The sequence below is a fragment of the Sminthopsis crassicaudata genome, chromosome 3, assembly GCF_048593235.1.
Source record: "Sminthopsis crassicaudata isolate SCR6 chromosome 3, ASM4859323v1, whole genome shotgun sequence".
NCBI lineage: Eukaryota > Metazoa > Chordata > Mammalia > Dasyuromorphia > Dasyuridae > Sminthopsis > Sminthopsis crassicaudata.
Genome location: NC_133619.1, coordinates 355,677,952 through 355,692,146, shown reverse-complemented (window position 1 = coordinate 355,692,146; position 14,195 = coordinate 355,677,952).

Here is a 14,195-nt window from a genome sequence, read left to right as displayed (position 1 = left end):
TATTGCTTTAATTTCTTTTTGATTGGTGATACATTCACTCTTTTCAGTTTTGATGCTGGTAATTTATTTGTTCTTTTTTTCTTTTCTTTTCCTAATCAAATTAACCAAATGTTTATTTTGTTTCTGTCTTTCATAAAACCAACTCTCAGTTTGATTGCTTAATTCAGTGTCTTTCTTAATTTTAATTTTATTACTCTCTGCTTTAATTTTCAGAATTTTTTTTTAATTTTTAAAATTTTTTTTTATTTTTTTAATTTTTATTTTTTTTAATTTTCAGAATTTTAAACTTAGTATTTCATTGGGGGGTTTTAATTTGTTGTTTTTCTAGCTTTTTTAGGTGCATGCCCAATTAATTGATCTCCTCTTTGTCTATTTTATTCATCTAGATATTTAGGGATATAAAATTTCTTCTAAGATTTACTTTGGCTATTTCCTTTAGGTTTTAGTATGTTATCTCATTATTGCCATTCCCTTGGATGAATTTATGGATTGTTTCTGTGATTTGTTGTTTTGTCTACTTATTATTTAGAATTAGATTAATTAATTTCCCTGGCCCTTTATGAAACTTTTTTTTTTCTTACTGCATCATGGTCTGAAAAGGAAGTATTTACCACTTCTAACTTTCTGCTTTTTTACTGCAAGGGTTTTATGCCCTAATACTTAGTCAATTTTTTTAGGTGCTGTACACTGCCAAGAAAAAAGGTATGTTCCCTTTTTTTTTTTTTTTTTTTTTTTTCTTTTTTAATATAACTTTTTATAACTTTTTTTGACAGTACATATGCCTGGGTAATTTTTTACAACATTATCTCTTGCACTCACTTCTGTTATGACTTTTCCCCTCCCTCCTTCGACCCCCTCTCCCAGATGACCGGAAGTCCTATACATGTTAAATATGTTATAGTATATACTAAATATGTGAAGGACCATATAGTTGTCTTGTTGCACAAGAATTGGATTCAAAAGGTTAAACTAACCTGGGAAGAAAAACAATTCACACTCATTTCATATACCACAATTTACCCAACCATTCTCCAATTGATGGGCATCCATTCATTTTCTAGTTTCTAGCCACTACAAAAAGGGCTGCCACAAACATTTACCTGCTGTCTTTAAGAGAAGAAAGCATGGGGCAGCTGGGTTTCACAGTGGATAGAGCTCCAGTCCTGAAGTCAGAAAGATTCGAGTTTAAATCTAGACTCAGACACTTAACACTCCCCAGATGACACTCCCCAGATGGCAAGTAATCCAATATATGTTAAACATGGCAAAAATATATATTAAATCCAATATATGGAAACATATTTCTACAAATATCTTACTGCACAAGAAAAATCAGATCAAAAAGGAAAAAAAAGGAGAAAGAAAATGCAAGCAAATAACAACAAAAAAGGTGAAAATACTATGTTGTGATCCACATTCAGTCCCCATAGTCCTTTTTCTAGATGCAGATGGCTCTTTTCATCACAAGATCATTGGAAGTGGCCTGAATCATCACATTGTTGAAAAGAGCCATGTCCATAAGAATTGATCATGATATAATGTTGTTTTTGCCGTCTACAATGATTTCTTGGTTCTGCTCATTTCTCTCAGCATCAGTTCCATCTGGGGAGGAGCTGAGAGGAAGGAGGGGAAAAATCAGAACACAACATTTTGCAAGGGTATATGTTGAAAAATTATCCATGAATATGTTTTTTTTTTAATTTTTTATTAATTTTATAATTATAAATTTTTGACAGTATATATAGATGAGTAATTTTTTTTAATAACATTAACCCTTGTATTCATTTTTCCAAATTTTCCCCTCCCTCCCTTTATGCCCTCCCGTAGATAACAGGCAATCCCATACATTTTACATGTGTTACAGTATAACCTAGATACAATATATATGTGTAAATCCAATTTTCTTGTTGCATGTTAAATATTGGATTTCGAAGGTATAAGTAACCTGGGTAGATAAACAGTAGTGCTAACAGTTTACATCCATTTCCCAGTGTTCCTGCTCTGGGTATAGTTGTTTCTGTCCATCATTGATGAACTGGAAGTGAGTTGGATCTTCTTTATGTTGAAGATATCCACTTCCATCAGAATATAGCTTCATACAGTATAGTTGTTGAAGTGCATAGTGATCTTCTGGTTCTTCTCATTTCACTCAGCATCAGTTCATGTAAGTCTCTCCAAACCTTTCTGAATTCATCCTACTAGTCACTTCTTACAGAGCAATAATATTCTATAACCTTCATATACCATAATTTACCCAACCATTCTCCAATTGATGGACATCCATTCATCTTCCAGTTTCTAGCCAATACGAAAAGAGCTGCCACAAACATTTTGGCACATACAAGTCCCTTTCCTCTTTTTAGTATTTCTTTGGATAAAAGCCCAATAGTAGCACTGATGGATCAAAGGGTATGCACAGTTTTATAACTTTTTGGGCATAGTTCCAAATTGCTCTCCAGAATGACCGGATTCTTTCACAACTCCACCAAAAATGTATTAGTGTCTCAGTTTTCCCACATCCCCTCCAACATTCATCATTATTTATTCCTGTCATCTTAGATAATCTGACAGGTGTGTAGTGGTATCTCAGAGTTGTCTTAATTTGCATTTCTCTGACCAGTAGCAATTTGGATCACTCTTACATATGAGTGGAAATAGTTTCAATTTCATCATCTGAGAATTGTCTGTTCATATTTTTGACCATTTATTAATTGGAGAATGGCTTGATTTCTTATATATTAGGGTCAGTTCTCTATATATTTTGGAAATGAGACCTTCATCAGAACCTTTAACTGTAAAAATATTTCCCAATTTGTTACTTGCCTTCTAATCTTGTTTGCATTAGTATTGTTTGTACAGAAATTTTTAGTTTGATGTAATCAAAATCTTCTATTTTTTGATCAATAATGATCTCTAGTTCTCCCCTGGTCATAAATTGCTTCTTCATCCACAAGTCTGAGAGGTAAACTATTTTCTGTTCCTCTAATCTATTCTATTGATGGTCTCATTCTTTATACGTAAATCATGGACCCATTTTGACCTTATCTTGGTACATGGTGTTAATTGTGGATCCATATCTAATTTCTGCCATACTAATTTCTAGTTTTCTCAACAGTTTTTTTTTTCAAATAATTAGTTTTTATCCCTAATGTTGGTATCTTTGGGTTTGTCAAATACTAGATTGCTATAGATGTACCCTTTTTTATCCTTTGTACCTAATCTGTTCCATTAATCGACTGGTCTATTTCTTAGCCAATACCAAATGGTTTTGGTGACTGCTGCTACATAATATAGTTTTAGATCAGGTACACCTAGACTACCTTCATCTGACTTTTTTTTCATTAATTCCCTTGAAATTCTCGACCTTTTATGCTTCCATATGAATTTTGGTGTTATTTTTTCTAGGTCATTAAAATAGTTTCTTAGGAGTCTGATTGGTATAGCACTAAATAAATAGATTAGTTTGGTGAGTATTGTCATCTTTATTATATTCGCTCGGCTTATCCACGTGCACTGAATATCTTTCCAATTATTTAAATCTGATTTTATTTTTGTGGCAAGTGTTTTGTAATTTTGCTCAAATAATTCCTGACTATTCTTTGGTAGATGGATTCTTCAATATTTTATACTCTCAACATTTGTTTGGAATGGAATTTCTCTTTGTATCTCTTGCTGTTGCATTTTGTTGATGATGTATAAAAATGCTGAGAATTGGGGGGCGGAGCCAAGATGGCAGAGAAGATACATGTGATTTTGTGAGCTCCCTTCTTCCCTCAATATCAATTAGTTAAATCAGCCTCAAAAATAACACTGGACTGAAAGGAACCACAAGGACTGGAAGCACAACTTACCAGCTGAAGAGAATCTGGAGTTTCAACACAAAAGGTTGGTTCCCAGGGGAGGAAGAAAAAAGGCCAGCACAGACAGAGTTAGGTGCTAGCACACTGTGCCCATCGGGCTGGGGAGAACTCTGGGATCAGAGAAGCCACTGAAATAGAGGAATCTGGCACAGGCTTATAGCTCTTCTCTGCTTATAAAACAGCAGATCAAAAGAGAAATCAAGCCACTTTAAAATATAAAGCCAGATACTAGAAGCACCCCAATCCGGAAGTGACCTAACAGATCTCAGCAAGGCTGTGAAGCTGCCTTCTGCTGAATGGGGCTTCACCTTGGGGTAGTTAAGAGCTTGAAAAGCGGGGACACAGCCCAAGGCAACATATAATTCACATAGTGCCTGGCTTGGCTGGAGGCTGTGGAACTCAGCCGTGGAAAGTCCCAGAGAAGAGGAATCTTTGAAATAGGGACCTCGGTTTCTGGACAGATACTTCCAGTTTGAGTGCAGGGGCTTTACACTTCAGCTGCTTATATCCACGCCCCATGGGACGCATAGCCTGGGCTTTGTCTCACCTTTACTGTTCATTCTTAAACCTCAGGGAAATCTCTAGGACACACAACAGGGTCCTTCACTGGGCAACCCTCACAGCGCAGTGATACTAATAACCTCTGAGGCACTTCCAGGGAGGGGGAGGGGAACTCTCTCCCAGAGCTCTCTCTTAGCTCAGGCACAAAAGCCGCTGCATCCATCTGGTCTGGGAGGAAGCTGGTAAAGAAATAAATAAATAATTTCTTACCCCAAGAAATGACCCTAAAAGATTTTTAAAATATGAGTAAAAAGCTAAAGAGAACTATTGATTCCTTCTACACAGAGAAAGAGCAAGTATCCAACCCCGAGGAAGTTAATAGCAGAGAGTTAGCAGATAGCAGCCTAAAGGTGAACAATACCTGCCCCCCATTACATAACTCTCTCCTAGAAGAGACTTAAAAAATTAAGAGAGTTTGAAGAAAAATGGGGAAAAGGAAGAGAAGCTATGATAGAGAATAACAACGTTCTGAAATTTCAGTTGGAAAAAATAAAATATTCACAGGAGATGCAGGGAAACAAAATTTGTGAATTAGAAAAGGTTAAAAAATCACAGGAAAGTAGGGTTTCTGAATGGAAAAGATAAAAAATTCTCAAGAAAGTAGGATTTCTGAATTGGAAAAGATAAAAAAGTCTCAAGAAAGTACTATTTCTTAATCGGAAAAAGAAAATAATTCTCTAAAAAAATTAGGGAAATGGAAAAAAATTCAATAGAGCAAAATAATTTATTTAAAAACTCAATTGGGCATATACAAAAAGAACTAAAAATATGAATGAAGAAAATAACTCATTAAAAATCGGGATGGAACAAATAGAAATGAATGATTCAAAACAAAAAAAATTGAAAAGCTGGAGAATAATATCAAATATTTACTGGGAAAATCTATAGTCCTGGAAAATAGATCTAAGAGAGATAATCTTAGGATCTTTGGACTTCCTGAAAACTATGACCAAAAAAAGAGCCTAGATTCTATTTTACAGGAAATCATCAAAGAGAACTGTACAGAGATAATAGAAACAGACAGGAAAATAGGCGTGGAAATATTTCCACCAATGAAGAGGAAATTAGAGAAATAATAAGGAGTTACTTTGCCCAATTTTATGCCAATAAATTTGATAACTTAAGTGAAATGGATGACTTTCTCCAAAAATATAGGCTTCCTAGATTAACAGAGGAGGAGACAAATTGCTTAAATAGTCCCATTTCAGAAAAAGAAATAGAACAAGCTATTAATCAACTCCCCAGGAAAAAATTCCCAGGACCAGATGGATTTACATGTGAATTCTACCAAACATTTAAAGAACAACTAGCCCCAATGTTATACAAACTTTTTGAAAAAATAGGGGATGAAGGAGGAGTCTTGCCAAACTGCTTTTATGACACAGACATACCTAAACCAGGTAGATCGAAAACTGAGAAAGAAAACTATAGACCAATTTCCTTAATGAATATTGATGCTAAAATCTTAAATAAGATATTAGCAAAAAGACTTCAGAAAATCATCCCCAGGATAATACACTATGATCAAGTAGGATTTATAGCAGGAATGCAGGGATGGTTTAATATTAGGAAAAGTATTAGTATAATTGACCGTATTGATAATCAAATTAATAAAAATCATATGATCATCTAAATAGATACAGAAAAAGCATTTGACAAAATCCAACATCCATTCCTACTAAAAACGCTTGAGAATATGTGAATAAATGGACTATTCCTTAAATTAATCAGGAGCATATATTTAAGACCGTCAGTAAGCATAATATGCAATAGAAATTAACTGGAACTTTTCCCAGTATGATCAGGAATGAAACAAGTTTGCCTACTATCACCATCACTATTGAATATACTACTAGAAATGCTAGCCATAGAAATAAGAGTCGAAAGAGATTCAAAGAATTGGAGTAGGAAACAAGGAAATCAAACTATCACTCTTTGCAGATGACATGATGATATACTTAGAGAACCCCAAAGACTCTGCTAAAAAGCTATTAGAAATAATTCAGAATTTTAGCAAAGTGGCAGGATACAAAATAAATCCACATAAATCCTCAGCATTTTTATATATCACCAACAAAATGTAACAGCAAGAAGTACAAAGAGAAATTCCATTCCAAACAAATGTTGAGAGTATAAAATATTGAAGAATCCATCTGCCAAAGAATAGTCAGGAATTATTTGAGCAAAATTACAAAACACTTTTCACAAAAATAAAGTCAGATTTAAATAATTGGAAAGACATTCAGTGCTCTTGGATAGGTCGAGCGAATATAATAAAGATGACAATACTCACCAAACTAATCTATTTATTTAGTGCTATACCAATCAGACTCCTAAGAAATTATTTTAATGATCTAGAAAAAATAACAACAAAATTCATATGGAAGAATAAAAGGTCAAGAATTGCAAGGGAACTAATGAAAAAAAATCAGATGAATGTAGTCTAGATGTACCCGATCTAAAGCTATATAATATAACAGCAGTGACCAAAACCATTTGGTATTGGCTAAGAAATAGAGCAGTCGATCATTGGAACAGATTAGATACAAAGAACAAAAAAGGGTACATCTATAGCAATCTAGTTTTTGACAAACCCAAAGATATCAACATTAGGGAAAAAAATTCATTATTTGGAAAAAAACTGTTGGGAAAACTGGAAAGTAGTATGGCAGAAATTAGATATGGATCCACATTTAACACCATATACCAAGATAAGATCAAAATGGGTCCATGATTTAGGCATAAAGAATGAAACCATCAATAGAATAGATTAGAGGAACAGAGGATAGTCTACCTCTCAGACCTGTGGAGGAGGAAGGAATTTATGACCAGAGGAAAACTAGAGATCATTATTAATCACAAAATAGAAGATTTTGATTATATCAAATTAAAAAGTTTCTGTACAAACAATACTAATGCAAACAAGATTAGAAGGGAAGTAACAAATTGGGAAAATAATTTTAAAGTTAAAGGTTCTGATAAAGGTCTCATTTCCAAAATATACAGTGAATTGATACTAATTTATAAGAAATCAAACCATTCTCTAATTGATAAATGGTCAAAGAATATTAACAGACAATTCTCAGATGATGAAATTGAAATTATATCCACTCATATAAAAGTGTTTCAAATCACTACTGGTCAGAATAATGCAAATTAAGAAAACTCTGAGATACCACTACACACCTGTCAGATTATCTAAGATGACAGGAACAAATAAAAATGAATGTTGAAGGGGATGTGGGAAAACTGGGACACTAATACATTGTTGGTGGAGTTGTGAAAGAATCCAGCCATTCTGGAGTGCAATTTGGAACTATGCCCCCAAATAATCAAACTGTGCATACCCTATGATTCATCAGTGCTGCTATTGGGCTTATATCCCAAAGAAATACTGAGGAGGGGAAAGGGACCTGAATGTGCCAAAATGTTTGTGGCAGCTCTTTTTATAGTGGCTAGAAATTGGAAGATGAATGGATGTCCATCAATTGGAGATGGTTGGGTAAATTATGGTATATAAAAGTTATGGAATATTATTGTTCAGTAAGAAATGACCAGCAGGAGTTATACAGAGAGGCTTGGAGAGACTTACATCAACTGATGCTGAGTGAAATGAATAGAACCAGAAGATCGCTGTACACTTCAATGTTGTATGAAGATGTATTCTGATGGAAGTGGATATCTTCAACAAAAAGAATATCCAACTCACTTCCACTTGATCAATGATGGACAGAAACAACTTCACCCAGAGAAGGAACACTGGGAATTGAATGTAAATTGTTAGCACTACTGTCTATCTACCCAGGTTACTTATACCTTCGGAATCTAATACTTAATGTGCAACAAGAAAATGGTATTTACACACATATATTGTATCTAGGTTATATTGTAACACATGTTAAATGTATGGGATTGCCTGTCATCAAGGGGAGGGAGTAGAGGGAGGGAGGGGATAATTTGGAAAAATTAATACAAGTGATAATGTTATTTAAAAAAAATACTCATGCATATATATTGTCAAAAAATTTATAAATAAAATTTTTAAAAAATGCTGAGAATTTATATAAATTTATTTTGTATCCAGCAACATTGCTAAAATTGTGAGTTGTTTCTATTAACTTTTTATTAGAATCTCTGGGCTTTTCTAAGTATACCATCATATCATCTTCAAAGAGTGACAGTTTAATTTCCTCATTACCTACTCTTATACCTTTAATCTTTCTTGACTCATTGCTGAGGCTAGCATTTCTGATACAATATTGAATAGTATTGGTGATAGAGGGCTATCTAGTTTCACTCATGATCTTACTGGGATAGGTTCCAGTTTATCTACATTACATATTATGCTTACTGACAGTCTTAAATATATGCCCCTGATTATTCTAAGGAATAGCCCATTTATTCCTATACTCTCAAGCATTTTTAATAGGAATGGTTGTTGGATTTTATCAAATGCTTTTTCTGCATCTACTGAGATGATAATATGGTTTTTATTAATTTGACTTTTAATATGGTCAATTATAGTAATAGTTTTCCTTATATTAAACCAGCCCTGCATTCCTGGTATAAATCCTACTTGATCATAGTGAATTATCCTGGGGATAATTTTCTGAAGTCTTTTTTCTATTATCTTATTTAAGATTTTAGCATCAATATTCATTAAGGAAATTGGTCTATAGTTTGCTTTCTCAGTTTTTGATCTACCTGGTTTAGGTATCAGTACCATGTCTGTGTCATAAAAGGAGTTTGGTAGGACTTCTTCATCCCCTATTTTTTCAAATGGTTTATATAACATTGGGGCTAATTGTTCTTTAAATGTTTGGTAGAATTCACATGTAAATCCATCTGGTCCTGGGAATTTTTTCCTGGGGATTTGATTATTAGCTTGTTCTATTTAGTTTTTTCTGAAATGGGACTATTTAAGCAGTTTACCTCCTCCTGTGTTAATCAAAGAATCTTATATTTTTGGAGGTAGTCATCCATTTCACGTAAATTATCAAATTTATTGGCATAGAGTTGGGCAAAGTAACTCTTTATTATTTATCTAATTTCCTCTTCATTTGTGGAAATATCGCCCTTTTCATTTGTAAGACTAACAATTTGATTTTCCTCTTTCCTTTTTTAAATCAGATTTACCAAAAGTTTATCTATTTTATTGGCTTTTTCACAAAACCAACTCTTGGTTTTATTTATTTATTCAATAGTTTTTTTTTTTACTTTCAATATTATTGATTTCTCCTTTTAATTTTAGTATTTCTAGTTTGATTTTTCATTGGGGGTTTTTAATTTGGTCTTTTTCTAGCTATTTAAGTTGCAGGCCCAATTCGTTGATCTTCTCTTTCTCTATTTTGTTCAAATAAACCTCTAAAGATATAAAATTTCCCCTTATTACCACTTTAGCTGCATCCCACAGATTTTGGTATGATGTGTCATCATTATCATTATCTTGGGTGAAATTGTTAAATGTTTCTATAATTTGCTGTTTCACCCAGTCATTCTTTAAGATGAGATTGTTCATTTTCCAATTACTTTTTGGTCTACTTACCCCTAACTTCTTACTGAATGTAGCTTTTATTGCATTGTGATCTGAGAAGAAGGCATTTATTATTTCTGCCTTCCTACATTTAATTTTGAGATCTTTATGTCCTAATATATGGTCAATTTTGTATAGGATCCATGAACTGCTGAGAAGAAAGTATATTCCTTTCTATCGCCATTCAGTTTTCTCCAAAGGTCTATCATACCTAGTTTTTCTAATGTTCTATTTACCTTTTTTATTTCTTTCTGAATTTGTTTTGTGGTTTGATTTATCTAATTCTGAGAGTGCAAGGTTGAGATTTCCCACTATTATAGTTTTGCTGTGTATTTCTTCTTGCAACTCTCTTAACTTTTCCTTTAGGAAGTTAGATGCTATACCACTTGGTATATATGTTTAGTATTGATATGGCTTCATTGGCTATGCTACCTTTTAGCAGGATATAGTTTCCTTCCTTATCTCTTTTTATTAGATCAATTTCTGCTTTTGCTTGATCTGAGATAAGGATGGCAACCACTGCTTTTTTGGGTTTCCCTGAAGCATAATAGATTCTGCTCCAACCTTTTACCTTTACTCTGTATATATCTCCCTGCTTTAAATGTGTTTTTTGTAAACAACATATGGTAGGGTTCTGACTTTTGATCCAGTCTGCTATCAGCCTCCATTTGATGGGAGAATTCATCCAATTCACATTTACAGACAAAATTACTAATTCTGTATTTCCTGCCATCATATTATCCTCTGATTATGCTTTTTTTTCCCTCTTGAGCCCCCTCAACCCCTTCCCCAAAATCTAGTTTATAGACCCCACTTGTGATGGACATCCCTCCCTTTTGATTATCCCTCCCCTCCTTTTAATTCCCTTCCCCCTTGTTGTACCCTTCCCTTATTCCCCCTTTCCTTTTCCCTTTTCTTCTCCCCCCTTTTAATGAGGGGAGAGAGAATTCTCTGATAAACAAATGTCAATTATTTACTCTTTGAGCCTACTCTGTTGAAAGTAATATTCATACAATATTTCTGCCCCTCTCTAAATTCCCTCAGATGTGGTAGGTTTTCTATGCCTCTTTCTGGGATGTAATGTCCCTCTTTTTATCAATTCTTCTCCTTTTCCTGATACTATCTCCTTCCCTTTACTACTCCCCCCCTTTTTTATATTATATCAGTAAAATCAAATTATCTATGTGGACTTTCTGTATATCTTCAACAGAGATACAGTTCTCAAGAGTTCTTTTCACCTTTTTTTCTGCTGCTCTTGAGTCTTATGGCTGTAGATCAAAATTTTTGTCTTTTTTTTGTTTGTTTGTTTGTTTTTTTTTTTTTAGAAAAAAATGGAATTTCTGTGTTTCATTATATGACCATCTTCTTCCATTGAAGAAAATGCTAAAAATAGCTGGGTAGTTTATTCTTAGTTGCAATCCTTGTTCTTTTGCCTTTCAGAATATCAGGATCCAGGCCCTTTGATCCTTTAATGTGAAGACAGCCAGATTTTGCTTGACCCTTATTGTGGCACCTTGACATTTGAATTATTTTTTTCCTTGCTGCTTGCAATATTTTTTCCTTAGTTTGGTAGTTCTGCAGGTTAGCCACAATGTTCCATGGAGTTCTTTTTTTAGGGTCTTTTTTAGAAGGTGTTTAATGAATTTTTTCATCGCCTATTTTCCCTTCTGTTTCTATTATCTCTGGACAGTTTTCTTTGATGATTTCCTGTAAAATAGAATCTAGGCTCTTTTTTTGATCATAGTTTTCGGGAAGTCCAAATGATCCTCAGATTATCTATCCTAGATCTATTTTCCAGGTCTATAGTTTTTCCCAGTAGGTATTTGAAATTATTCTTCAGCTTTTCTTTTTTTTTTTTTTTCTTGTTGTTTTGTTTGACTGATTCTTGGTTTCTCAATGAATCATTCATTTTTATTTGTTCCGTCCTGATTTTTAATGAGTTATTTTCTTCATTCACATTTTTTAGTTCTTTTTGTATATGCCCAATTGAGTTTTTAAATGAATTATTTTGCTCTGTTGAATTTTTTTACATTTTCCATTTCACTATTTTTTTTCCTATTCAGAAACCCTACTTTCCTGTGATTTTTTTTAACCTTTTCTAATTCACAAATTTTGTTTCTCTGCACCTCCTGTGAATTCTTTATTTTTTCCAACTCAGATTTCAGTACATTGTTATTCTCTATCATAGCTTCTCTTTCCTTTCCCCGTTTTTCTTCAAACTCTTTTAACTTTTTAATAGTCTCTTTTAGAAGAGTGTTTTGTGATGGGGGGTAGATATCCTTCCCCTTTAGGGTGTTATCTGATGACTCTCTGTTGTAAGCATCCTTTCTCTGTGTAGAAGGTTTCAATTGTTCTCTTCAGTTTCTTACTCATTGTTAAAAATCTGTTGGGGTTTGCCCTTGGGATAAGAAGTTTATTCATTTATTTACCAGATTCCTCCCAGACTCCATGGATGAACAGTCTTGCACCTGAGCTAAGAGAGAGCTCTGGCAGAGAGTTCCCCTCCCCTTCCCCAGACATGTTTCAGAGGTGGTTACCAAGGCTGCGATTGTGAGGAGTGTCCTGTGAAGGACCCTGCTATGTGGCCTAGTGACTGCCTTGAGGTTTAGGGCTGAACAGTGAAAGCGTCACAATCCCTAGCCAAAGAGTCCCATGGGGCGTGGATCTCAGCAGCTGATGTGAAAAGCCCCTGTGCTCAAACTGGAAGCGTCTGCCCAGAAACCGAGGTCCCTGTTTCAAAGTTGCTGCTTCTCTGGGAGTTCTGCTTCCCTGGGAATTCTGCTGCTGCTATAATTCCACTGCCTCAGGCTGAGCCTGGCACAATGTGGATTAGAGGCTGCCTAGGGATGTGTCCCTGCTGTTCAGGTTCTTAACTTCCCCAAGGTGTTGCAGCAGAAGGTGGCTGCACAGAAGTGCCAAGATCTATTAGGTCATTTCCAGATTGGGGTGGTTCTAGGATATGGCCTTATATTTTAAAATGGCTTGATTTCTCTTCTGAACTGCTGTTTTAAAAGCAGAGAAGAACTAACAGCCTGTGTCAGATTCCTCTATCTCAGTGGCTTCTATTATCCCAGAGTTCTCCCCAGCCTGATTGGCACAGTGTGTTAGCACCTAACCTTGTCTGTGCTGGCCTTTTTTCTTCTTCCCCTCAGAACAGACCTTTTCTGTTGAAATTCCAGATTCTCTTCAGCTGGTAAGTTGTGCTTCTAATCCTTGTGGTTTTTATCAATCCATCGTTATTTTTGAGGCTGATTTAACTAATTGGTAATGAGGGAAGAAGGGAGCTTACAAATTCACATGTATCTTCACCGCCATCTTGGCTCCACTCCCCCTTTTGTTCCTATTCATTTTTCTCCAGAGGATTTTCTAGGTTTCTAGGTTTTTATCTAGGTTTTCTAGGATTATATTAACAGTCCTAGTTTCTGTCTCATTTATTTTGTCTTTATATCTGTCTGATTGCGAAAGGGGAACTTGAGGTTCCTCAGTAATACAATTTTGCTGTCTATTTTTTTTTTAAATAAAGCTTTTTATTTTCAAAATATATGTATAATTCTCAACATTCACCCTTGCAGAACTTTATGTTCCAAAGAGTTTCCCTACATTCCCCCACCCCTCCCTTAAGCATCAAGTAATCCAGTATGTTGACATGCGCAATTCTTCTGTACATATTTCCACAATTATCATGTTGCACTATAAAATTGAAATCAAAAATGAAAAAAAAATGAGAAAGAAAACAACATGCAACAAATCACAATAAAAAAGGGAAAATGCTAAGTTGTAAAGCACACTCAGTTTCCACAAGTCCTTTCTCTATGTGCAGAAGACTCTTTTCAACCCAAAACTACTGGAACTTGATTGAATCACCTCACTGTTGAAAAAAATCCATGTCCATCAGAATTGATCATTGCATAATCTTGCTATTGCTGTCTATGAAGTTCTCTTTGCTTAACATCCATTCATGTATGTCTCTCCAAGCCTTTCTGAAACCAACCTGCTGATCATTTCTTATAGAACAATAATATACCATAACATTCAGATACCATAACTTATTCATCCATTCTCCTACTGATGGACATCCACTCAGTTTCCAGTTTCCTGCCTCTACAAAAGGGACTGCCATAAACATTTTTTGAAAAAGTAGGTCCCTTCCCCTCCTATATGATCTCTTTGGAATAAAAATCCAGTGGAGACACTGTTGTATCTATATGATAGACCTTTGGGCATAGTTGTAAATTGCTTTC